We start from the raw sequence: 24,069 nt of genomic DNA on the forward strand, positions 1-24,069 counted from the left end.
GTGTAGTGTCAGATAGGGCCTAATTTCAAGGGATTTGGGAATGGAACTTCTCCTCTTTGTGGAACAGGAATAACCCTCCAGCCAGGGCTGGGACAACTTCTCTGACTCCCAGTGCTGGAGCCTGAATCTACTGCCACTTCATTAGTTACCACCACCCGCAATCTTTGTGGTACTGCAAACTTCATCCGTGATGATTTTATATTCTGTTCTAGGTCATTGATAAGAATGTTAAATAGCACACGGGCAAAAAGCAATCCTTGTGGGAACCCGCTAGAAATAAATCCACTTGACCATGGTTCCCATTTACAATCCCAGTTTTTAATCTATTTAATGTATGCCGTGTTTATTTTGTATCATTCTAGTTTTTTAGTCAAAATATTGTGCTGAATCAAGTCATATGCCTTACAGAAGTCTAGATATATTACATCAATAATATTAACTGCAACCAAACTTTTGATCTCATCTAATAAGGATATCCTTATTTTCTCTAAACCTTTGTTAACAGGTACTAATTATATTACCTTCCTTTAATTCTTTATTAACGAAATCCAGTATCGACTGCTCCATTATTTTGCTCAGACTGACACTCTTGTAATTAGCTGGGTCATCTCTTTTACACTTTTTAGTATTGGCACAGCATTAGCTTAATTCCAGTCTTCTGGAATTTTCCCTGTGTTCCAAGTCCTAATTACAATCAACATTAATAGTCCACCACGCTCCTCCACCAGGTCTTTCAAAACTCTTGGATACAAGTTATCCAGACCTGCTTATTTAAACATGTCTAACTGTAATAGCTGCTGTTTAATGTCCTTGTGAGTTCTTGTTGGAATGGAAGGAGTGTCGTCGTCAACATCTTATGATACAAGTACAGCATCTGTTTTTCTCCAAATCCAGGAGAGAACACTTATTGAACACTTTTACCTCTTCTGCATTATTTTTGATAATTCTGCCATTTCCGTCTAGTAATTTATCACTACCATTGTTAGGATTAATATACTTTTCAAAACTTCCTTCTTATTTTCATTGATTGGTCATTGATTTCTGATAGCTTCCTTGACGAGGCGGTTCTGGCGGGACCCAACTGAGAGTGCCAATTCAGGACCACTTGCTCAAACAGGGCAGTCACAGCCCTAGGCTGGGGTTTTTCCACCTCTAAGGCAAACCAAACCAGCCAGACAAAGAGGACTTCGGTTTCACCCCACTGGCTAACCACAAGTCACACGAGCAATTTCCTTAGACAATCCAGTCTCCCAGTATCACCACCAGTGCCACCTGTCCCAGGGAGGAATGGTTATGAAAACCAACACCCCAATAAAAGAAAAAGGTTCTCTCGATTCCAAAGAATCAAGCCCCAGACCCAGATCAATATACACATCAGATCTTACCCACAAATCACGCTGTTGCCAATCCTTTAAAATCTAAAGGTTTATTCATAAAAGGAAAAAGGTAGAGATGAGAGGTAGCATTGGTTAAATGGAATTAATTACATCCAGTAATGGCAAAGTTCTTAGTTCAGGCTTGTAGCAGTGGTGGCATAAACTGCAGGTTCAAATCAAGTCTCTGGAGAACATCCCCCGCTGGGATGGGTCATCAGTCCCTTGTGTAGAGCTTCAGCATGTAGCAAAGTCCCTCCAGAGGTAGAAGCAGGATTGAAGAAAAGATGGAGATGAGGCATTAGCCTTATATAGGCTTTTCCAGGTGTAAGAACCTCTTTGTCCTTACTGTGGAAAATTACAGCAAAATGGAGTCTGGGGTCACATGGGCCAGTCCCTGCATACTTTGCTGAGTCACAAGGGGTGTCTGCCTTCTCTCCATGGGTCAGTTGTGTAGCTGATGGTCCTTAATGGGCCATCAAGCAGGCTAGGCAGAGCTAACACCAACTTGTCTGGGATGTCTCCCAGAAGCACAGCACCAGCTTGAAATACAGACAGTATGGAGCTAATATTCATAACTTCAACTACAAAATGATACATACATACAGACAGCATAATCATAACCAGCAACCCATAACCTGGTCTTAGACACCTCATATTGACCCCTTTACATCAGATTTGGTGCCACTACAGGACCTTGGTTGCAACCCATGTTCTATATGGTCCCAATTTATATCAGTAACGTCACACTTCCTTACCAATTTTCTACAATTCTGACCTTCGAACTCAGGGGTGAGCAACCTTTCAGAAGTCTTCATTTATTCACTCTAATTTAAGGTTTTGAGTGCCAGTAATACATTTTAACATTTTTAGAAGATCTTTCTCTGTCTATAATATATAACTAAACTATTGTTATATGTAAAGTAAATAAGGCTTTTAAAATGTTTAAGAAACTTCATTTAAAATTAAATTAAAATGCAGAGCCCCCCGGACTGGTGGCCAGGACCCGGGCATTGTGAGTGCCACTTAAAATCAGCTTGTGCTGCCTTCAGCACTCGTGCCATAGGTTGCCTACCCTGTTCTAACTAATATTCTTTACTACTGACTTCCCTTTTCTTTCTTATATTTTATTTGGGGAGTGTTTCCTACCAGGGAGCCATTAGTAGGGTCCAGAGCCAGCCCCATCTCCTATATCAAGCTCTGGCTAGTAGGTATGTGATAAACGTGAAGACCCTGCCTCTGTCTGTCAGCTGGGAGACACAAAGGTTCTCTCTTTCTACCCTCTGATGCCGCCTGTTTGTTCTAGGCAAGGTGGGGTGGGACTCTGTTAACATGTGCCTCCCGGAGCTTCCATTTCCCTGGTGCTGCTGTTCCGTGAATAGTGGGGTTGTGAGTGGAGCAGCAGGTACTGAGTGTTGGACTCTTGCTCTTTCAGGGGCCAGTGACCTTCGAGGAGGTGGCTGTGTATTTCACCAAGGGGGAATGGGCACTACTGGACCCTGTTCAGAGAGCCCTCTACAGGGATGTCATGCAGGAGAACTATGAGACGGTGACCTCGCTGGGTAAGGAGTCCTGTCCCCTGGGTTATTAGAAGCTGTGGGGTCTCTGAAGAACCTGAGTAGTAATAACTGTATACATTTGTTCGTCATACAAGTTTTGACAAGTTTCCTTGCCCCCCCCTTTTTTTGCCTTATCTCCCACCCACTAGTATCATTTTTGGATATGTGCCTTTTTGGTGCCGTCAGTCATTTTAAAATTGCATTGAATGTTTCCTTATTGAATACATTCATAACTACATTAATAACTGCAGCTTTCATGCCTTTTCCTCATTTTAAGAGGAAAATATGCTGCCTGTAGAATTCTAAATTGAGTAAATAGGTGTGTGACTCATGCCTGGCTTGTGTGACAGTCAGATGAGCTCTTTTAGGAGAGCGTGTAATGTTGCCGTTCAGGATCCCATGGGTGAAGGGATAAGCGAGCCATGGGAGGAACGGAGACGGGGGGTAGTAGATATGCCAGGACATGGGGCGGGTGTGTGCAGGCTTAGAGCTAAGAAGCAGCAGGGAGGTAGGAGGCTGTGAGAGACGAGGAGAAAATACAAGAAGTTCTCAAGGTGCCGGGAGGTGGTGCTGTCTGAGAGTAATGGGAAGAAGCGGAGGGGAATGTGGAGGAAGGGCACCCAGGAAGTGGGGTGGGTGGGTCAGTGGGAGGGAGGAGAGGTTTGGGGATCTGGAGCTGTGGGGGATCCCAGACCTTTAACCCCAAATCCCTACCGAAGCCTTGTTGCTTTAGAACCTCCACTCCAGTTTTATTTCTGTTCAGTTTCACTTTATTATACATTTTTTCCCCAAATATTATTTTAACACTTGACCCCCCTCCTCACATAACCTCCCCATCTCCTATGCACAGCGACCCCGGCCACCGATCCTGAGTCCTTGCTGCATCCTCCCTCCCAGAGCAGGGCCCCTACCCAGGCACAAATGGGCACTTCGTTGATGATGTCACAGGCTGGTATAGTCTGTACAATTTTTACACCTATAAGATTACATATTCCGAAGCCCTTCACACCAGTCGGGCTTATCTCTATACGCCGATACAGTCTGTTCCCTTCCCAGCTCTGATGCTGCAGAGCCTTGCCTGTGTCCCTGTTCCTGTCGCCCCTAACCAACATTCATGGGGCCTCATCTGAGCACTGTGTCCAGTTTTGGGCCCAACACTATAAGAAGGATGTGGAAAAATTGGAAAGCATCCAGCGGGGGCAACAAAAATGGTTAGGGACTGGAACACATGACTTCGGAGGAGAGGCTGAGGGAACGGGGATTATTTCGGCTGCAGAAGAGAAGAATGAGGGGGGATTTGATAGCTGCTTTCAACTATCTGAAAGGGGGTTCCAACGAGGATGGATCTAGCGGTCCGTCGTCACTACCCGCCGGATCGGCGGGTAGCATCGATTTCTCGGAGTTCGATATATCGCGCCTCATCTAGACGTGATATATTGAACTCCGAACGCGCCCTGTCGACTCGAACTCCACCACCGCGAACGGTGGCGGAGTCGACGGGGAGCCGCGGACGCCGATCCCGCGGCGTGAGGACGGGTAAGTAATTCGAACTATAGAGTTCGACTTCAGCTACGCGAATCGCGTAGCTGAAGTTGCGTCCCTTAGATCGAACTCCCCCCCCAGTGTAGCCCAGGCCTAGACTGTTCTCAGTGGTAGCAGATGACAGACTAAAGAGTAATGATTTCAAGTTGCAATGGGAGAGGTTTAGGTTGGATATTCGGAAACACTATTTCACTAGGAGGGTGGTGAAGCCCTGGGATGAGTTCCCACGGAGGTGGTGGAATCTCCTTCCTTAGAGGTTTTTAAGGTCAGGTTTGACAAAGCCTTGGCTGGGATGATATAGTTGGGGATTGGTCCTGCTTTGAGCAGGGTGGGACTAGATGACCTCCTGAGGTCCCTTCCAACCCTGATATTCTATTATTCCAATTTCCTTCCTCCAGTTTGACCCCATTTATAGAGTAATAGTCTCAGCTATACCTTAACCAATAATTGTGCTGAAATTTAACTAACCAATTCTAACATATTGTGACATAATTCTCTAACCCAGGCGTCGGCCACCTTTCAGAATTGGTGTGCTGAGTCTTCATTTATTCACTCTAATTTAAGATTTCATGTGCCAATAATACATTTTAACGTTTTTAGAAAGTCTCTTTCTATAAGTCTATAATACATAATTGAACTATTGTATGTAAAGTCAGTAAGGTTTTTAAAATGTTTAAGAAGCTTCATTTAAAATTAATTAAAAATGCAGAGCCTTCTGGACCGGTGGCCAGGACCTGGGCAGTGTGAGTGCCACTGAAAATCAGCTCGTGTGCCGCCATAGGTTGCCTACTCCTGCTCTAACCAATTATAAACCACTACCCTAATTAACTTACACCTGGCAACATTAATTATACAGGAGAGAGAAACAATTAGAGAACCAGACCGATTAACAATGTAAAAGTGATGGCCATAAAGATAAAGCAATACAGAAATGAGGGTTTCACAACCACAACCATAGATAAGTGATTTCTTGCCAGACAGAATGCTATCAAATTAAGGTTTCTTTAACCATCTTAAGATCCAGACAGGACTGTCTTCCTAACAGCCCAATAGCACCTTATTTCAGTGTGACTGGTTTGGGATGTGAGGATGTGACCCTTCGCTTCCCAGCTTATGGCTGCCCCTGCTGCTTAGCCAAAGGCCTTAGCCTAAGAACAAGGCCTCAGGCTGTCCTAGTGAGAGAAGGCCCAGACACAGGCACACTGTGATTTTGATTCTTTGTTTTCATACTCCTGTAACTAGCTAACTGATAAAAATACACCTAAGTGTGTGGGAAGGCTTTGCAGGCAGGCCTGAATATCGCCATTCTAACAGAGGGTTCTACCCTTCCCCATGCTGTGTCTGTCTTGTCTATTTAGACTGTAAATTCTTCAGAGCACGGGCCATCTACTATTCTGCATTTGTACTGTGCCTAGCACAATGGAGACACACTGTTAGTTGGTCCTTAGGCACTTAGGTAATGCGTATGATTAATAATAATAATAAGTCTCCTGCCACTTGGAGCCAAGGAAGCTGGTCTTGGGATGTTACTGCTTAAAAATGATCTGAGCTTAAAACCATGGAATATTCTTTGTGACAAGTATCCCACAAATTCCACCGACCTCCCTTGTTTTCTTTGTCTGGCATAGGGTTTCTAAATTCCAAACCTGATGTGGTCTCACAGCTTGAACGAGGGGAAGAGCCGTGGGTCCTGGACCTCCAGGGTTCTGAGAAAGAAGTGCTTCCAAGAGCTGCCTGCACAGGTGAGGACTTGGTTAAAGCAAGTCAAAACTGTCCGTGAATACAGGAAACATTTGGGATGCCCTACAAAGACCTTGTGAGCTCTCCAAGTTCAGGATTGTTCCCTGCAGATGTGGAATAATTAGGCAGATGTCACTCATGGCTTCCCACCTATCCTGACTAACAACTGGCAGCAGATCCCTACCTGATCCCACTTTCCCCTGCATGTTCTGGTGAAATGCAGACCAAAACTGATCCCTTCCTCTCCTCTGGGGAAAATCAGCTCCTGATAGGTTTGATCTCTCCTGCACATATTTTGGTTTGTTCATCCCTTTTAAAATTCCTGTCTCTGAGATTTCCTTTCTCTCAGGCACAGGGAGTGACCTATGTCTGATTCTCTGTCTCCCATCAGGTGATAGGATGGTGCGTGAGAATGAGGAGCAGAAACCCCAGCAGGAAGATGCTGAGCAAGGAGCACCACATGGGACGTTATCAGAAAGACCCAAAGGGAATGTTTCCAGGAGTTGTGCACTCCGAGAAACAGTAAAAGCCTCTGAGACTCAGCAGAGGCCAGAGGAGAACTTCAGTAGCCTCTCAGACCTTATTACACATGAGAGAATCAACTTGGAAGAGACACACTACACATGCCACGAGTGTGGGAAAAGCTTCAGTCAGCTCTCAATCCTTATCAGACATGAGAGAATCCACACAGGGGAGACGCCCTACACATGCGCTGAGTGCGGGAAAAGCTTCAGTCGGCGCTCACACCTTATCAGACATCAGAGAATCCACACAGGGGAGACTCCCTACACGTGCGCTGAGTGCGGGAAAAGCTTCAATCGCTCAAGCCTTATCAGACATCAGAGAATCCACACAGGGGAGACGCCCTACACGTGCGCTGAGTGCGGGAAAAGCTTCAGTCGGTGCTCACACCTTATCACACATCAGAGAATCCACACAGGGGAGACTCCCTACACGTGCGCTGAGTGCGGGAAAAGCTTCAATTCGCGCTCAAACCTTATCACGCATCAGAGAATCCACACAGGGGAGACGCCCTTCACGTGCGCTGAGTGCGGGAAAAGCTTCAGTCGGCGCTCACACCTTATCAGACATCAGAGAATCCACACAGGGGAGACGCCCTACACGTGCTCTGAGTGTGGGAAAAGCTTCAGTCGGCGCTCACACCTTATCAGACATCGTAGAATCCACAGTGGAGAGAGACCCTACACATGCTCTGCATTTGGGAAAAGCTTCAATCAGATGTCATTCCTTATTAGATATCAGAAAATCCAAATCGGAGAGAACTGTAAGAAATGCCTTTATTAGGACTTCCCAAAGATTTGTTTTAAAAAAAATCAGATTTGCTAATTCCAATATAGTGATCTTTGCACCATCTTCACTGTGGTCTCTCAGCTCTGCCAGATGAGTTGCCTGCTTTTGCCTTTTGCAGCTCACCCTTCTTTGGGGTCAGTCCTGTGATCTTTTCTATCAGCTCCTTCCCTTTTGACTTGTAGGAGCGTGTGTCCCTCCAGCCAGGAATTTCATCAGCTCCAGGTGGGGGAGAGAGGGTTGATGCCAACAAGCTACCCTGAGGCAAAAGTTACCTGTGCCTTACATCCACTAGGACTGTACATGGAATTGGGTGCCTGCTTAGTGATTTTGGTGTAAAAAGACAATTATAGTTGTAGAGCAGAAGCAGCCCAGGGAGTGAACCTAACAGACAATGATCAAGTGATCTCTCTCCTGCCATCCATCTCCATCCTCTGACAAACAGAGGCTAGGGACACCATTCCTTACCCATCCTGGCTAATAGCCATTAATGGACTTAACCTCCATGAATTTATCCAGTTTTCTTTTAAACCCTGTTATAGTCCTAGCCTTCACAACCTCTTCAGGCAAGGAGTTCCACAAGTTGACTGTGCGCTGTGTGAAGAAGAACTTCCTTTTTTGTTTTAAACCAGCTGCCTATTAATTTCATTTGGTGGCCCCTAGTTCTTGTATTATGGGAGTAAGTAAATAACTTTTCCTTATCTACTTTCTCCACATCACTCATGATTTTATATACCTCTATCATATTCCCTCTTAGTCTCCTCTTTTCCAAGCTGAAAAGCCCTAGCCTCTTTAATCTCTCCTCATATGGGACCCGTTCCAAACCCCTAATCATTTTAATTGCCCTTCTCTGAACCTTTTCTAATGCCAGTATATCTTTTTTGAGATGAGGAGACCACATCTGTACATAGAATTCAAGGTGTGGGCATACCATGGAGTTATATAAGGGTAATAATATAGTCAGTCTTATTCTCTATCCCCTTTTGAATGATTCCTAACATCCTGTTTGCTTTTTTGACCGCCTCTGCACACTGCGTGGGCATCTTCAGAGAACTATCCATGATGACTCCAAGATCTTTTTCCTGATTTGTTGTTACTAAATTAGTCCCGATCATATTTTATGTATAATTGGAGTTATTTTTTCCAATATGCATTACTTTACATTTATCCACATTAAATTTCATGTGCCATTTTGTTGCCCAATCACTTAGTTTTGTGAGATCTTTATTAAGTTCTTCACAGTCTGCTTTGGTCTTAACTATCTTGAGCAGTTTAGTATCATCTGCAAACTTTGCCACCTCACTTTTTACCCCTTTCTCCAGATCATTTATGAATAAGGTGAATAGGATTGGTCCTAGGACTGACCCTTGGGGAACACCACTAGTTACCCCTCTCCATTCTGAGAATTTACCATTAATTCCTACCCTTTGTTTCCTGTCTTTTAACCAGTTCTCAGTCCTTGAAAGGACCTTCCCTTTTATCCCATGACAGCTTAATTTATGTAAGAGCCTTTGGCGAGGACCTTGTCAAAGGCTTTCTAGAAATCTAAGTACACTCTGTCCACTGGATCCCCTTGTCCACATGTTTGTTAACCCTCAAAGAACTCTAATAGATTAGTAAGACATGATTTCCTTTACGGAAACTGTGTTGACTTTTGCCCAACAATTTATGTTCTTCTATGTGTCTGGCAATTTTATTCTTTACTATTGTTTCAACTAATTTGCCCGGTACCGATGTTAGACTTACTGGTCTGTAATTGCGTAATCACCTCTAGAGCCCTTTTTAAATATTGGTGTTACATTAGCTAACTTCCAGTCATTGGGTACCCGGCCGATTCAAAGGACAGGTTACAAACCATAGTTAATAGTTCCGCAACTTCACATTTGAGTACTTTCACAACTCTTGGGTGAATGCCATCTGGTCCTGGTGACTTGTTAATGTTGAGTTTATCAATTAATTCCAAAACCTCCTCTAGTGACACTTCAGTCTGTGACAGTTCCTCAGATTTGTCACCTACAATTGGGCAATGTTTATGCTCCTTTCTAGGATTTGACTTCCACTTTTTAAAGGAAGTCTTTTGTCTCTCACTGCTTCTTTTACATGTTTGTTAAGCCCTGTGGCTCTTTTTAGTTAATTTACTCGGTTTGTTAAATTGGGGGAAACATTTAAGTTGGGCCTCTAATATTGTGTTTTTGAAAAGTGTCCATGCAGCTTGCAGGGATTTCACTCTAGTCACTGTACCTTTTAATTTCTGTTTAACTAACCCCCTCATTTTTGTATAGTTCTCATTTTGAAATCAAATGCCACAGTGTTGGGCTGTTGAGATGTTCTTCCCACCACAGAGATGTTAAATGTTATTATATTATGCCGTTTATTTAGAGCAACTGCAGTTATTCAGGAGAGTACAGACAGGCAGAGTTTCCTCCCAAGGTAGGTCTCGGTTAGATAAACAATTAAGGCAAGCATTTATACCTTTTGTGACATACAGTAAGGAGCAACAACTGTATTTTGTTTGTACATATTCTTTTCTGATAGCTTACTTCTCTCAGCAATTTCTGCTACAATCTGCATTCTATTCTTATCTAACACAAGGTTGAAAACCAGCATCTCTTACAGTTCTTTTCTGCTCGCCCACGCCCTGCTTGGAAGTCTCCGTTATTAGCTGTTAGTTAGCCTGGTAAATATCAAGTCCCTGAGAAAACACAGTTATACGAAGCAAAAGAAAATCACAAACAGAAATGTCATTGGAAATTCAAAAATTAAAAAGGAAAATGCAATTCCCATCACTTCATTGTATCTGGGCCATTCCTGTATCGAGAGTACCCGCTAAGGGCCCTGTGTGCTTATGGGAAACCTGGAGGAACTCATAGCAGAGCCTGAACATGAAACTCAACTGCTCCCAGGTGCCGCAGTAAAACCCTTTCCCTGCTGTGATGTTGATGATTTTATGAAAATATGCTAATGAGTGTGAATATAATGTAACTGGAACATGCTTCATGCAAAAGGTCTCTTGTGCAGTATCATTACAAAGCTTATTATCTACTGTGTGTGTTCAGCCTATTTGTATGAACCGATCATTCCTGTATCTGAAGCTAGAAATATGAACTATAACTCTGAGGTCCGCAAAGTGTGGGCCATTAATAGTGGTTTGGACTCTTGATGGCTCCCATTAACCAGGACAATTGACTGGAGATGGCTCTGTCCTACACCATCTGTGAGTCAGGCCAGGAACAATGAAGGCTTGGGGTCTCACAGGGCATGTGACCATGTCACCTGGTACAGGAATCCATCTTAAACCTGGGGCTTTTCCCCAGGAGAGAGACAAAAGATTCCTGCCTTGTACCAAAGCTGTTTAAGGGGGTGGAACAGAAGAAAGGTGGCTGCAGTCATGAGAAATCCCCTAGCTACCACCTGAGCTGGAACAAGGACTATACCAGGTGAAAAGATTGGGCTCAGACAAGAAATAAGTCTAGTCTGCAAAAGAAACTTATTGGAAGATCTCTGAGGGTGAGATTTTATCTGTATTGAGTTTCATACTGTATTAGTCTTAGACTTGCATGTTTTTGTTTTATTTTGCTCTATGGAGAATACAAACGCCACAGAGTAGGAAAAGTTAATGCCTTAGAAAAATCTGTGTGTGTTAGAGTGTCTAGGAACCACTCTCCTATAGCTTCTTTTCTCTGATTTCCTTTAGAAAATCTGAAGCAGGGAGCAGAAAACCATTGTCTTTTCTGAGGTGTGAGCTCAGGACCTACTGAGTATGAGACTGACATGCTGCCAACTATGCTAAGAAGGCCCAGGAAAATGTTTAGGCTCAGTGCATATAGGATCCTCCTACAGCAGTGACTGGAGCAGGGAAGGAACTGGAAGAAGCAGAGAGATCTGGTGCCCACAGACCTGTCCTGGCATCTTTCTCAGCAGCAAAGAAATCAATTTGCCCTTCCAGTGAACAATCTGCTGGAACTAATGGCAGCACAGGGGGGATGTTTCTAAAGTATGCACCCACCTCTACATTTTAAAACTTACTCTCCTTTTTCTAGTGTAGCACTTTGTATATGAATTAGGCAAAACAAACTACACAGGTAAGAGAAACAAGGGCTTGAGAGAAAACTTGAAATCATAACCCCAACAGATGGCCCCTCTGCACTAACCAGTTGCACCCCTAAAGATGTTTTTTAAACAGATTTGGGAAGCAGGCAGTTATCAGTCTCTGTGGTTCATACCTTTGCCTGGTAATTGAAAGGCTGCTGGTTCAAACTTAACTCAAGATGCAGCTTTTCAGTGATGAGACTCCAGTGCATTTTAACAGGAAGAAAATCTCTATTCTGGCTTTGCCCCATTTGACTCCTTCTGCCCATCTTCTCCCCCTCCCCCAGTCTCTTTCCTTCCCCACTGGGGCCATGCAGAGAGGAGCCCCAGTCAGTCTCTGTCACAGAGTCTGTATCGCATAAAGGGAGGGAAGGTTTACTTTAAAACATTGATAATGGGGAGGGGAGTGGTGCGTGGTTAGGGGGAGACAGGATGGAGAACTAACAGTGGGGCACAGAGAGATTCCCCCAGATTGGGGAGATCCCCTGCTGCCCCCCATCAGCCAGCTGTGAGAAGAACAACTGTGGGGTGGGGGTCTCACATGCTGCCCCGCCCCAACTGCCAACTGTGGCAATGGGAGCTGCGGGGTGGAGTCTGTGGGCAGCAGTGCGCAGAGACGCCCCGGCCCTCCAGCTTAGGGGCTGCGGGTTGCTTTCGGGAGATGCCTGAGGTAAATGCTGCACCCCTCACCCTCTCCTGCAACCCCAGCCCAGACCCCACACCTGCACCCAACCTCCCTCCAAGAGCCTGCCCCCCCACAGTGCCTACTTCACCACAACCCCCTGACTGAGCCCAGACCCTGCACCCAAACTCTCCCAGAGCCCAACCCCTCTCTCCCACACCCAAACTCCTTCCCAGAGCCTTACACAGGTGTGTGGGGCAGGACTTGGTCCCATTCTGGGCACCACCAAAAATTATACAAACCTCCTGCCCAACCGTCTGCTGATGCACCTCAGCCCACACCCATGCAGGGTTTGAAGCTTTCGTTGCTTAAATTCCAGGATGCGGAGGGATTTCAGCTCCCCTTTGCCCAGAGGGAACCTTCACCCCACTCCTAACCAGGTTCTTGTCCATGGGATCACTGTAGGGGGGCTGGGTCCCTCGGTGTCTTTTCTCTGTCTAGGTGCACTAACTGGGGCATCTGAGCACCCAGGACCTTCTGTGGGGCTGCCATTCCCCTTCCCCTTCTGTGGTCCCATCTGCCATTGACTCCAGCCTTTTTTCTATCCATCGTCAGCACCATCCCAAGCCAGCAGCACTCGCCTTAAAAAGACAGAGTCCAGTGGCACCTTACGGACTAACAGACATATTGGAGCATAAGCTTCCGTGGGTGAATCCCACTTTGTGAGATGAATGTAGTGGAAATTTGCAGGGGCAGGTATAAGTATGCAGGCAAGAATCAGTCTAGAGATAACGAGGTTAGTTCAATCAGGGAGGATGAGACCCTCTTCTAGCAGTTGAGGTGTGATCACCAAGGGAGGAGAAACTGCTTTTGTAGTTGGCAAGCCAGTCACAGAATTCCCACTCCATTCATCTGACGAAGTGGGGATTCACCCACGAAAGCTCATGCTCCAATACGTCTGTTAGTCTAGAAGGTGCCACAGGACTCTGTCGCCTTTTACAGAGCCAGACTAACATGGCTTCCCCTCTGATACTCAAAAAGACAGTGTCCCCTGCTGGGAGTAAATCACTGACCTCTCTCTACCCTGCCCCTCTGTTTCCTTGCCTCTCAGGCTGTGCAGATGGGACCTTTCCCTCCAGTGCTGGAGGATTCGCCCTTCTCATCTACCATTGTCCCAAGCAGACAGCGGGTGGGAATCTTAAATGTACCAAGGTGACTTAGGAGCAGAACCCCCCCAGACCTTCCATGCAATTGTCATTTGCTCCTCACTGAGCAGGACTGAAACTGGTGCAGGGAGACTGGTGGGCCACATCCCCTCTGGGCATGAGCAAAGCAGCAGGGTGAAAAAATGATCATGGAGATGCTGGGGATTGAACCCAGGGCCTCATGCACACAAAGCATGTGCTCAACCACTGAGCTACATCCCCTAGCAGGTTGCGTTTGCTATGGGTTACACTCAGAGCCCTCCTGTTTCCAGAGCATCCAGTGACCTATAAGCTTCACAAGAAGCCCGTTCCCCTCTGAGGACCAATCCTGCTCTCCTGGAGGTGACTTGTTCATAGGGTCACTTTTCAGCAGGGCCAGATTCTATGTGTGGGGCACAGAGTGTGGGTGCCCTGGTCTCAGGGTGCAGAGATACACTCAGCCCTCTCCCTGCATTGGGTTGGGGGTGCAATCCCCTGCTGCAAGGTCATAGTGGGAGATGCTGTGAGAAGCTCAACACCTCACCCTGGTGGCAGCAGTGGTGTGGGAAGCTCCAGGTATTTCTAGGATCTACTATTTCCACCTGCCTGTGAAGTCCAGCCTTCCCCAGCACATTCACTGCAGTGCAATTGGGTCACTGTTTCCATGGCTGAACAGCAAAGAATGGCTCCCAGTTTCCCTTCTATTGCCAGCAGGATTAGCCTGTGTCAGTGCTTAATGAGGTGGATCTTGTTGTAGATTGTTATTCATTCCCTACCTTGACAATTCACACAGTCCCTTTCCCAGGCAGATTCCCAGCACCTCAGTGATCCTGGTAGCAGGGGTTGGGTCCTGAGATTTTCAGGGTTCTTTTCCCCTCCACCTGGAGTGAACTCAGCTTTTTCCCAATCCCAGACAATCCATGAAATAGCAGCAGCAGCATAAAGAAAGAGGGAAGGGAACATCTCACGGCCAGGGCTGGATGTGCCCAGAGCCCCCTGCTTGTCCATTGTTTCCATGGAATTTGGCCCCCTGCTTTGCACAAGGGACAGAGAAAGATCTTGCTGTTCCTGTGTCTGTGCAAAGAAAATTGTGCTTCTGTATGAAAGAGAGGCGGGAAATGGCCCCAATGATGGGGCAATAGCCTCAGGGTTAAGAGCAAAGGGCAATGATGGGAAGGGTCACGATTGACTCAGTAGTTGCATACAAAGGTGCACGTTTGGCAGTTACACTGGGAAATTCTGGCTCCTTCTCAGGCTCAGGTTGGCCACCCCGGTCTAGGTGTAGAAGTTACAATGTTTAAACTTGAAAGAGGGGCCAATTTCCCCATCATTTCACACCTTTACACCCAAACACGATGACTTTCTGAATGAACCCTCCTCATTCAGCCAGAAGATCTTGGGGTGGATGTTAGGAGTCACTGGGTAAAATTCTCTGGACTCTGTTCTGAATCAGGTCAGAGCAGAGGTACCTAGTGATCTAGTCTGGCTGTAAAATCTATAGATCAACACCATTAATATGAAATTGATCCTCAGAAACGGCTGTTCCCCACCCAGACCCCAGCAAAGGGCTCTCCAGGGAAGGGGGCTGTTGAGGAAGGAAAGAAGAAAGACGTCCTTCTCCCTCTGGAGGAACTGGGCTCTGCGCTTTGGACAGAAAGGAGGGGAAGGAAATGGCCACACGATGGCAGCAGAACCTAAGAAATGAAACACAATAGGCTTATGTCCACACTGCAATGTAACACCCAGGGCTGCCCCATACCAGCTCAGGCTCCCGGGGCTTGGGCTGTGGGGTGGTAAATTTGCAGTGTAGACATCTCGGCTCAGGCTCAGTACTGGGCTCTGAGACCCCACAAGGCTGGGAGGGAGTTTAGCAAGTAAAAAAGGTAGAACGGCAGTGGAGTATTACCCTGGACTCATGGCATTTCTCCTTCGGTCTGTCTGCTCTGGGGCAGGGACAATAACACGTCCTGCTGCTTTTGTTATTTCAAAGGGCGGTTTAGGATTTTCATTCTCACACATGGTGCACGGCAGGACTCAACCCTCGGTGTAAACTAAATGAGCCGCCCATAGATTCTGGCAGCCACAATGAGGCATTTGGTGTGAGAGCTCAGACCTGGTCCTGTCCCAGAGGGTCAGGGTCATCTGTGAGGGACTGGGCCACTGACCTACCAGCTCCTAACTCCCAAACTTTCAGTAATATCATCGGTGCCTGTGAGTGTAATTTAAACCATCAAAAGAGTCATAGTGGGCTAGACCATAGTCTGGACTTCAGGTCTGGAAAAGAGCTGGCACAATCCATAGACCAGGTTGTTTTATAAAATGCACATGGATTTTAACCCTTCACATACAGTAATGGGAAAGTTCTTGGTTCAGGCTTGTAGCAGTGATGGAATAAACTGCAGGTTCAAATCAAGTCTTTGGAGTCAATCCACAGCTGGGATGGGTCATTCAGTCCTTTGTCTAGAGCTTCAGTATGTAGCAAAGTCCTCCAGAGGTATGAAGCAGGATTGAAGACAAGATGGAGACGAGGCATCAGCCTTTTATAGTCTCTTGCCATGTGGTCTTTGCTGTCTTTGTCCCAAGGATACTCTGTCCAGCACGTGGCACAGAAAAACCTTAGAGTTCTCTCCATAGGCAGGTCCCTGCAGACCTTGCTGAGTCACAAGGCGTATCTGCCTTCTCTCAGTGGGTCGATTGTGTAGCTGATGGTCCTTAATGGGCCATCAAGCAGGCTAGGCAGAACTGACACCAACTTGTCTGGGGTGTTCCCCGGAAGCAGAGCACAAGTTTGAAATATGGACAGAACAGAGCCAATACTTATAAGGTCAACTACAAAAATGATACGCATCTAGAGATGGCATCATTATAATCAGCCAATCAGAACCTCTCCATAGACCCCTTACACGACAACCTTTCTACAATATTGGCTGCAAATATAGAACAGCGGTCGCAACGGTGATCTATACAGTTACAGATTATGTCAATAACGTCACAGGAGGTGACACGGCATCAGTGAGACTGATACTGGAATACTGCCTCCAATTTTGGTGTCCTCAGTTGAAAAAGATGTTGTGAAACTGGAGCTGGGGCAGCAAAAAGCCACCAAATGTCCTGAGGGCTGGAGAAAAATGCCTTCTAGTGAGCTATTGAAAGAGCTCAACCTGTTTAGCTTATCAAAAGAAGATTGAAAGGTGACTTCATTGAAGTGTTGAAGTGCCTTAATGGAGAGAACATATTGGCTATTAAGGGGCTCTTTAATCTAGCAGAGAAAGGCATAACAAGACCCCGTGGCTGGAAGGTGAAAAGAGACAAATTCATATTTCAACTAAAGCAAAAATATTCAACAGCGAGGATGATTCACCACAGGAACAAGCTACCAAGGAAAGTGGTGGATTCTCCATCTCTTGATGTCATTTAAGGAAGATGTACTATTGGGTTATCCGGGAGAGGGGGCGGGCGGAAGCCCGCCCCATGCTAACGGATCCCCCCCCCAGCCTAAGGGGAGGATCCACAGGGCCACGGAAACCCACTAAGTGCGGGGGACAACTAATAAAAGAACAGGGGCAGGAGTGAGGTCAAAGGGTCAGAAGGAGGGAGCCTGATGGGGACACCGAGCAGAGAACCCCGGACAGCGCCCACTGCTCCTCGAAGGCGTTAAGGGAGCCAGCGGACGCCGCCCAGAGGAACTCCGCCCGGAGACGTGAGCGGACAAGGGACCGGAAACAAGCCCCACAGTCGCAGGAGTCTCCGTCGGCCAACCTCCTCTCCCTGGTCGCGTGGATGGCCTTTTTAGCCAGGGCGAGGAGGAGGTTGACCAGGAGGTCCCGCGACTTTGTGGGGCCACGGATAGGGAGTGCATGGATAAGGAGGTGGGGGGAAAAGTGCAACCAGAAACGCAAGAGGATATTAGTGAGGAGCCGGTATAGGGGCTGCAACCTGGCGCACTCTAGGTAAACATGCGCCAGGGTCTCCCTCACGCCGCAGAAGGGGCAGGTGTCCGGGACAGGGGTGAACCGCGCCAAGTACACGCCCGTGCTCACGGCCCCGTGAAGGAGCCGCCAGCTGATCTCCCGGCGGGCCTCGGGACCAGGGTGGAGTACAGGCTGGCTCACCGGGCCTCACCCTCCACAGGTGGCAGAGGTCCCGCCACTTGGTGTCGGGGCGGACACGAGGTGAGGAAGTGAACGGTATGGAGCACGAGCGCAGAGAGTTGTGTCCTTGGCGCGGGTTGGAAACGGACCGGCTGCAGATTGTGCAGCCGGCTGGCGGAGAAGGGGCGGGGGGGCCGGTCGGGTCCATGGGGCAGGGGCCCGATGAAGAGGTCCGGAGGGCTCGGGGTGGGGGGTGGGCGGGGCGTGCCTCCACGCAGGACCCGGTCGAGGTCAGCCCGAGCAGCGGGCGGCAAAGCGGCCTTCACCTCCTGTAGTACGCGCCGGGAGTACAAGGTCTGAGAGCCCCATCCGCCGAGCGAGGCCAGGGATCCAGCCAGTCTCCCCGGTCGTAGTCCAGGAGGTCTCCGACCCTGGTGGCTTCTGCCAGGACCAACCTCTGGCGCACCGCGGGGGACTCCGCCACCTGCACACGGAGCTGAGGGTTGTGTAGCAGGGGCTCCGCGAGGAGGTCTGCCCCCTCGGTGGCCGCCACGGACCTGGTCGCAGAGAACAGCTTCCAGGTCCGGAGGAGGTCCTGGTAGAAGACCGGCAGCCCGGAGAGGTCTCGCGGAAGGCCCCTCGGGTCGAGATAAAGGAGCTGCCGGTCGCATCGGAGCCCTCGGAAGCGGCGCAGGAAGGCGTGCGCCAGAGCTCTCCATGCCGGACTACCCGCACCATAAAGGAGCCTCTGCAGTGCCTGCAGGCGGAAGACGTGGACCTGAGTGCGGAGGCACTTCAGGCCCTGCCCTCCCTCCTCCAGGGGCAGGTGGAGTACCCCTGCAGGGACCCAGTGCAGTCCTGGCCAAAAGAACTCCAGCACCACCCTCCGGAGGTCGGTCAGGAACACCGGGGCCGGGACCAGGGTGTTGAGCCGGTACCAGAGCATGGACAGGACCAGTTGATTGAGCACCAGTGCCCTCCCTCGGAGGGAAAGGCACCGGAGGAGTCCTGTCCATTTCGAGCCGCTCCGCCACCCTGCCCAGCAACCTTGCCAGTTCTCCGGCGGAGAGGATGCGTGGCAGAAAGGTAAACGCCGAGATAGAGCAGCGGACCCGCGCTCCACCGGATGGCCTGAAGCGCGGGTGGGAGGGAGCTCGCCTGCCACCCGTCCCCGACCACCAGGCCAGAGCTCTTGACCCAGTTGACCCGGGCAGAGGAGGCCGCCGAGTACACGGCTTGGCAGGCCTCCACCCGCCAAGTCGCCCGGGTCCTGGACCACGAGGAGCACATCGTCGGCGCACGCCGACAGGACCAGCCGCAGCCCGGCTCCCGGCACCAACCCGCCAACCTCCTGCGGAGGAGACAGAGGAAGGGCTCGATCGCCAGGGCGTACAGCTGGCCCGAGAGGGGCACCCTGCCGCACTCCCGCCCGGCTGACCGGCTCGGTCAGGGTCCAGTTGAGCCTGACCAGACACTCTGCGGAAGCGTACAGCACCTGGAGAAAGCCCACAAACTGGGGTCCGAAGCCTAACGCCTGCAGAGTGCCCAGGAGATACCCGTGGTCCACCCTGTCGAACGCCTTCTCCTGATCCAGGGACAGGAGGGCGAACGACAGACCATCCCTGCACCCAAGCTCCAAGAGATCCCGGACCAGATACAGGTTATCGAAGATGGTACGGCCCGGGACGGTGTAGGTCTGGTCTGGGTGGATCACGTCCTCCAGCACGGACCCTAGCCGAATCGAAATGGCCTTTGCAACAATTTTATAGTCCGTACTGAGGAGCGAGATGGGACGCCAATTCCAGAATCGCGGAGGTCCCCTCTTCGGCAATAAAGCGAGCACGGCTCGCCTGCACGAGAGGGAGGACCCGCCCGCAAGGACTCGGCCCAGACGGTGACTAGGTCTGGGCCGAGGACGCCCCAGAACACGCGGTAGAACTCCACGGTCAGCCCGTCCATGCCCGGGATTTATTGGTGGGCATGCGACGGAGGGCTTCCGAGAACTCAGCCAGAGTGAGAGGCAGCTCTAGCCGGTCCCGTCGCCCGCGCTGACCATCGAGTCCGTCCCAGAGCACTTTGCAAGCGGCAGGATCGGTCGGATCCGGGAGAAAAGGCGCGTAGAAGGTCCGGGCCCTCTCGCACATCTCCCCCGGAGCCGTGAGGGGGGAGCTGTCCTCCGCCAGGAGGCAGGTGACGTGCTTCGTCGCCCCCCTCCGTTTCTCCAGGGCGTAGAAGAAGCGGGAGCCGCGATCCATCTCCCGAAGGAGGCGGATGCGGGATCGAACAAAGGCGCCCCGGGCCCGATGGTCTTCGAGGACCCGGAGCTCCTCCCGCTTCTCCCGGCACGCTCCGCAGCGGATGGATCCTCGGGCTGGCGGCCAGACGCCTCCAGCTCTAAGACCTCCCGCCCAACTGCCCTATCGCCGCATCCCTCCGTCGGCTGGCGCCCCGGGTGTAGTCGCGGCAGAAGAGCCGGGCGCGCACCTTCCCCACGTCCCACCACCGCCGCGCCGAGGGAAAGGCGCGCCGCTGCCCTCGCCAGGCCAGCCAGAACTCCCGGAAGGACGCCACGAAGCCCCCATCCTCCAGCAAGCTGTTGTTGAAGTGCCAATAGGCCGGCCCTGGCCTCTCCGCGCAGAGAGAGGCCGTCACGGTGACGAGGTGGTGGTCCGAAAAAGGGGCCGGCCGGATGCTGGAGGACTGGGCCCGTGAGAGATGGAACCGGGACAGATAGATGCGGTCCAACCGGGAGTGGCACGACCGATGGGCTTCCACCCGGACATAGGTGTACGTGGAGGCGTCGTCCGGGTGGTGGTCGCGCCAGACGTCCACCAGGGAGTGATGGGCGACGATCTCCCTGAGGACGTCCGCGGCGGCCGGGCTCTGCTCGGTCCCCGAGCGGTCCCGCTCCTCGAGGACGGTGTTAAAGTCCCCGCCCAGGACCAGGCACTCGCGAGGATCCAGGGAGCCGAGGAAGGCGGACGCCTGCCGATAGAACTGCAGCCGCTCCGGGGCAAATGCCGGGGCATAGATGTTGATGAGGTTGACCACAAGCCCCGCCATGCGGACCCGGAGGTGCAGCAGGCGGCCCGGCACAGCCTCGGCGACCCCCAGCACCTCTGGCCGTAGGTCGGGGGAGAACAGGGTAGCCACTCCAGCCTGATGGGTGGTGAGATGGCTGAAGTAGACCCCGTCCCCCCACTCCAGCCGCCAGCTAGCTTCGGCGGCCGGATCCGTGTGGGTCTCCTGCAGGAAAACCACGGAGTACCCCCCCTCCCGAAGGAAGGAGAGCACCTGGCTCCTGCGGAAACCCACCCTACAGCTCCGGGTGTTTAGTGTGGCGAAGGTGATGACTGCCATGAGGAGGGCTGGGGGGGATCCACGTCAGCAGGGGCGCTCACGGCCCCCGTTGGGCCGCGCAGCAAACCGTGGCCCACCCCGAAGGCGAGCAGGGAGTCACGGAAGCCGCGCGCCCGGTGGTAAGCCGCGACATTCTGCTTCCCGGTCCCCTTGCCCTCCCCTATGAGGGCCCGCGTGGCCAGGAGGATCCGGTGGAAGTCCCCCCAGCGCTGGAGAGCAAGCACGACCTTGTTGCGGGAGCCCCGGACGTCCTCCAAGAACTCCCGCAATTCCTCTCGCAGCGTATGGGGGGGCGGGGTCACTGGCCTCCGGGGGTCCACCGGTGGGACCTCTGGCGCAGCCCCGTGGCCCACCGGGACGGGCAAGTAAGGGGCGGGCCCTGGCTCAGTGGGGGGCGGCGGAGGGAAGAGTACAGCCCCGAGTGGGTCGGGACTGCGAAATTCAAAGGCCGCTCCCTGGGAGTCATCCTCTGAGAAAGGGAAGGAGACAGACCCAGGGGCAGCAATAACATTACAGGAGGTGGAGGGGGCAGGGCTGGGGTCAGGAGCAGGGGTGGGGGGAGGGACAGAGATGGGACCCTGGGCCGCAGGAGCTGAACCATCAGTAAGTGGCTCCTCGCGGCCAGGTACGGGAGTTGGAGGGGTAGGGAGGGGGTCCCCAGTGACACCGGGCTCAGGCTCAACGGCAGGTAGAGCAGCCTCGGCGCGGGGAGATGCCGAACCCTCGGGGGGGCCCCCACCCGGGAAGGAACTCGATCGCCCCGCACCACCGAGGGACACCCCCAGTAGCGAGGAGTCCAGGGGACCCGCGGAGGCGGGAGCGGACGTAGCAGGAGGGATGGTGGAGCATGGGGAAGGGGGAGCTGGGGTGAGGTCGGCCAGGTCGAGGCCCGTCGGCAGAGGGTCGTCCTCCCCCGGGGTGACCGGGGTCAGACCCAGGGCCTCGATCTCTGCAAAGATGGAGGGGAGCTCACCACCCACCATCCCAGAGTCCTCCCCACTTGCGCCCGAGGCGACGCTCACCCCGGGTATTGCGGGGGGCACAGGAGGCAAGGGAACAGGAGGGGCTCCATCGGGGGCCTCCGCAGGGAGGGACTGCGGAGGAGGGATGGTGGTACCCTCCGGTGCTGCCACGTCTTCCCTAGCCGTCATCGGCAGATGGGGTATCCCCGTGGGCATGGCGGAAGGCTCGGTGCCTGCAGCCCCCTTCCTGGTCTTACGGGGGGCTTCCACGGCAGATGGCACGAGTTGAGCCCGAGCCTTCCGCTTACCCCGCTTACCCTCCACCCGGGTCCAGCCCTCCATGGCATCGCCTGCGGGCTGGTCAACAGGGATTGGGTCAGGGGGCAAGGAAGATGGTTTGGGGGCTGAGAGAGGCACTGGTGGAACAACAGGAAGGAGGGATGAGTCCCCCTGGGGAGAGCCCTCCCACGCCCGGCAGTATCCCTGCCGCACTCCTCCACAGGCCCCGCCAGAGTGCAGGTAGCGGAGGCGGGGCTCTCCCGCTCATCAGGGCGCCCTGGAGGATGACCCCCTGAGGCCCGAGCGGGAGCAGTGATGGGCTGAGGAGGAGGAGGGGCGGCTCTGGGTACCGGGCAGCCGGGGGCGCCGGCGATGACAGGGCCAGTGCTGTGCCGGGGCTCGGGGGTCCCGAGAGCTCCTCCGAGCCGGGCCAAAGGGCAGTCCCTCCGGACGTGCCCCGTCGCCCGGCAGAGGTAGCACCGGGCCTCCCCCGTAGAGTAGTGCACCCGGTACTGGGCCCTGAAAGGGGACCAGGAAGGACCTCGAGCGCCTCTCCACGCGTGCGCCGGCGGCAGCTGAAGCTGCACCTGCCGGCGGAACGAGAGGACGTGACGGAGGGCGGGGTCCTTGCAGCCCAAGGGGAGAGGGCTCACAATGGAAATGGGCTTCCCCAGGGTCGAGAGGGCGGGTAACAGGGCAGCATTGGGCAGGAAGGGAGGGACGGAGGTCAAGACGACACGGACCCCCAGGTCCTCCAGCGGCTCCAGGGGGACGAACACGCCCCCCACCGCCAGGCCCTTCTCCACCGCCTCCTGGGCGGCGGCCTCCGAGGCAAGGAAGAAGACCACCTTGCCGTACATTTTGGAGGCCGCCACGATGGCCGTGGGCCCCACCACCCTCGCCAACGCCCGCACGTAGGTCTCCACGTGGGGCGAGGCGGGCACCAGGAGGCAACGGACGCCGTGCTTCCGGGTCAAGGTGGGGAAGGGGCCCCGGCCGCTGTAGATGGTAGTGGAGGCAGCGGTCGGGGAAGATGACGTAGCGGCAGGCGGGGGGGCCGCCGCCACCTGGGCGTATGCTCTGGGGGCCGAGGGAGGGGCACCCGCAGAGCTGGTGGAGGGAACAGCGGGGAGGGACGCCGCGGCCGGTGGCGGGGCCGCAGCAGCGGTGGCAGGCCCCGCCATGGAGGGCTTAGCCTTTCTAGCGGGGCCCTTCCCCTTCTTTTTGCCCTGGCCCTTCCCGCCAGCTGGGGGGGCTCCCCCAGAGGCAGAAGGGGCGAGGGACGTGGCAGCAGCAGAGGGCACCCCGTCGGTCGCCGCTGCCGGCGCCTCAGCGGTAGCGGTGGCAGGAGCTCCGGCAGCGGCGGTTGAGGTCGAGACCGGGAGGCGTTTGGGGGGAGCAGGCAAGGCAGGGGGGACAGACGTCGTCCCGGGAATCCCACCCGCCGCACCTCCCGCCATGCTGAATGGGGAGGGAGGGCAGACACCGGAGAAAGGGGGTGGGGATAAGGGACAGGTCACCTACTCCTCCCTGCTAGGCTGTGGGCAGGGAGGATGGTGCCACACAGAGGGGGCAGATACGGGGACTATCAAGGACTTGGGGGGGGGGGTCAGGTACCGACACAGGAGCAAAATCCGGCTCCTCTAGCTGCACTAAGGGAGGGGGCGGGGGAAACAAGAGCAGTGGGGGGTGCAGTGCAGGAGGGGCAACTTAAACAGGGGAGAGGCACAAGCGCACTGATGGGACTATGGGCGCACGAGGGGAGGGGCTAATCAGGGCGAGGGGCCGCGGAGGGAGGGGAGCAACCAGGCTGGGAGTGGGGCAGAGGGACCAAGGGGCTGGCTTCAGGGCCGGGGCAGGACAAACAAAGCTGCAAAGGGAGACGGGCGGGGCAGGCAAACAAACTGAAGCTGGGTGCCGGGAGAGGGGGGGCCACAAGGGGCAAAGGGAGCAGGCAACA

The 24,069-nt window shown here is 52.5% G+C and overlaps 1 non-coding gene across 1 annotated transcript; it reads right to left on the reverse strand.

The window, feature by feature from the left end:
- Positions 1 to 13,588: 13,588 nt before the first annotated feature.
- On the reverse strand, positions 13,589 to 13,660 carry TRNAT-UGU. The gene has a single exon. It is a non-coding gene; the product is annotated as a tRNA-Thr (tRNA).
- Between the last annotated feature and the right edge of the window lie 10,409 nt (positions 13,661 to 24,069).

Source organism: Mauremys reevesii, linkage group 14 (assembly GCF_016161935.1).
Source record: "Mauremys reevesii isolate NIE-2019 linkage group 14, ASM1616193v1, whole genome shotgun sequence".
In the NCBI taxonomy this organism is placed as follows: Eukaryota; Metazoa; Chordata; order Testudines; family Geoemydidae; genus Mauremys; species Mauremys reevesii.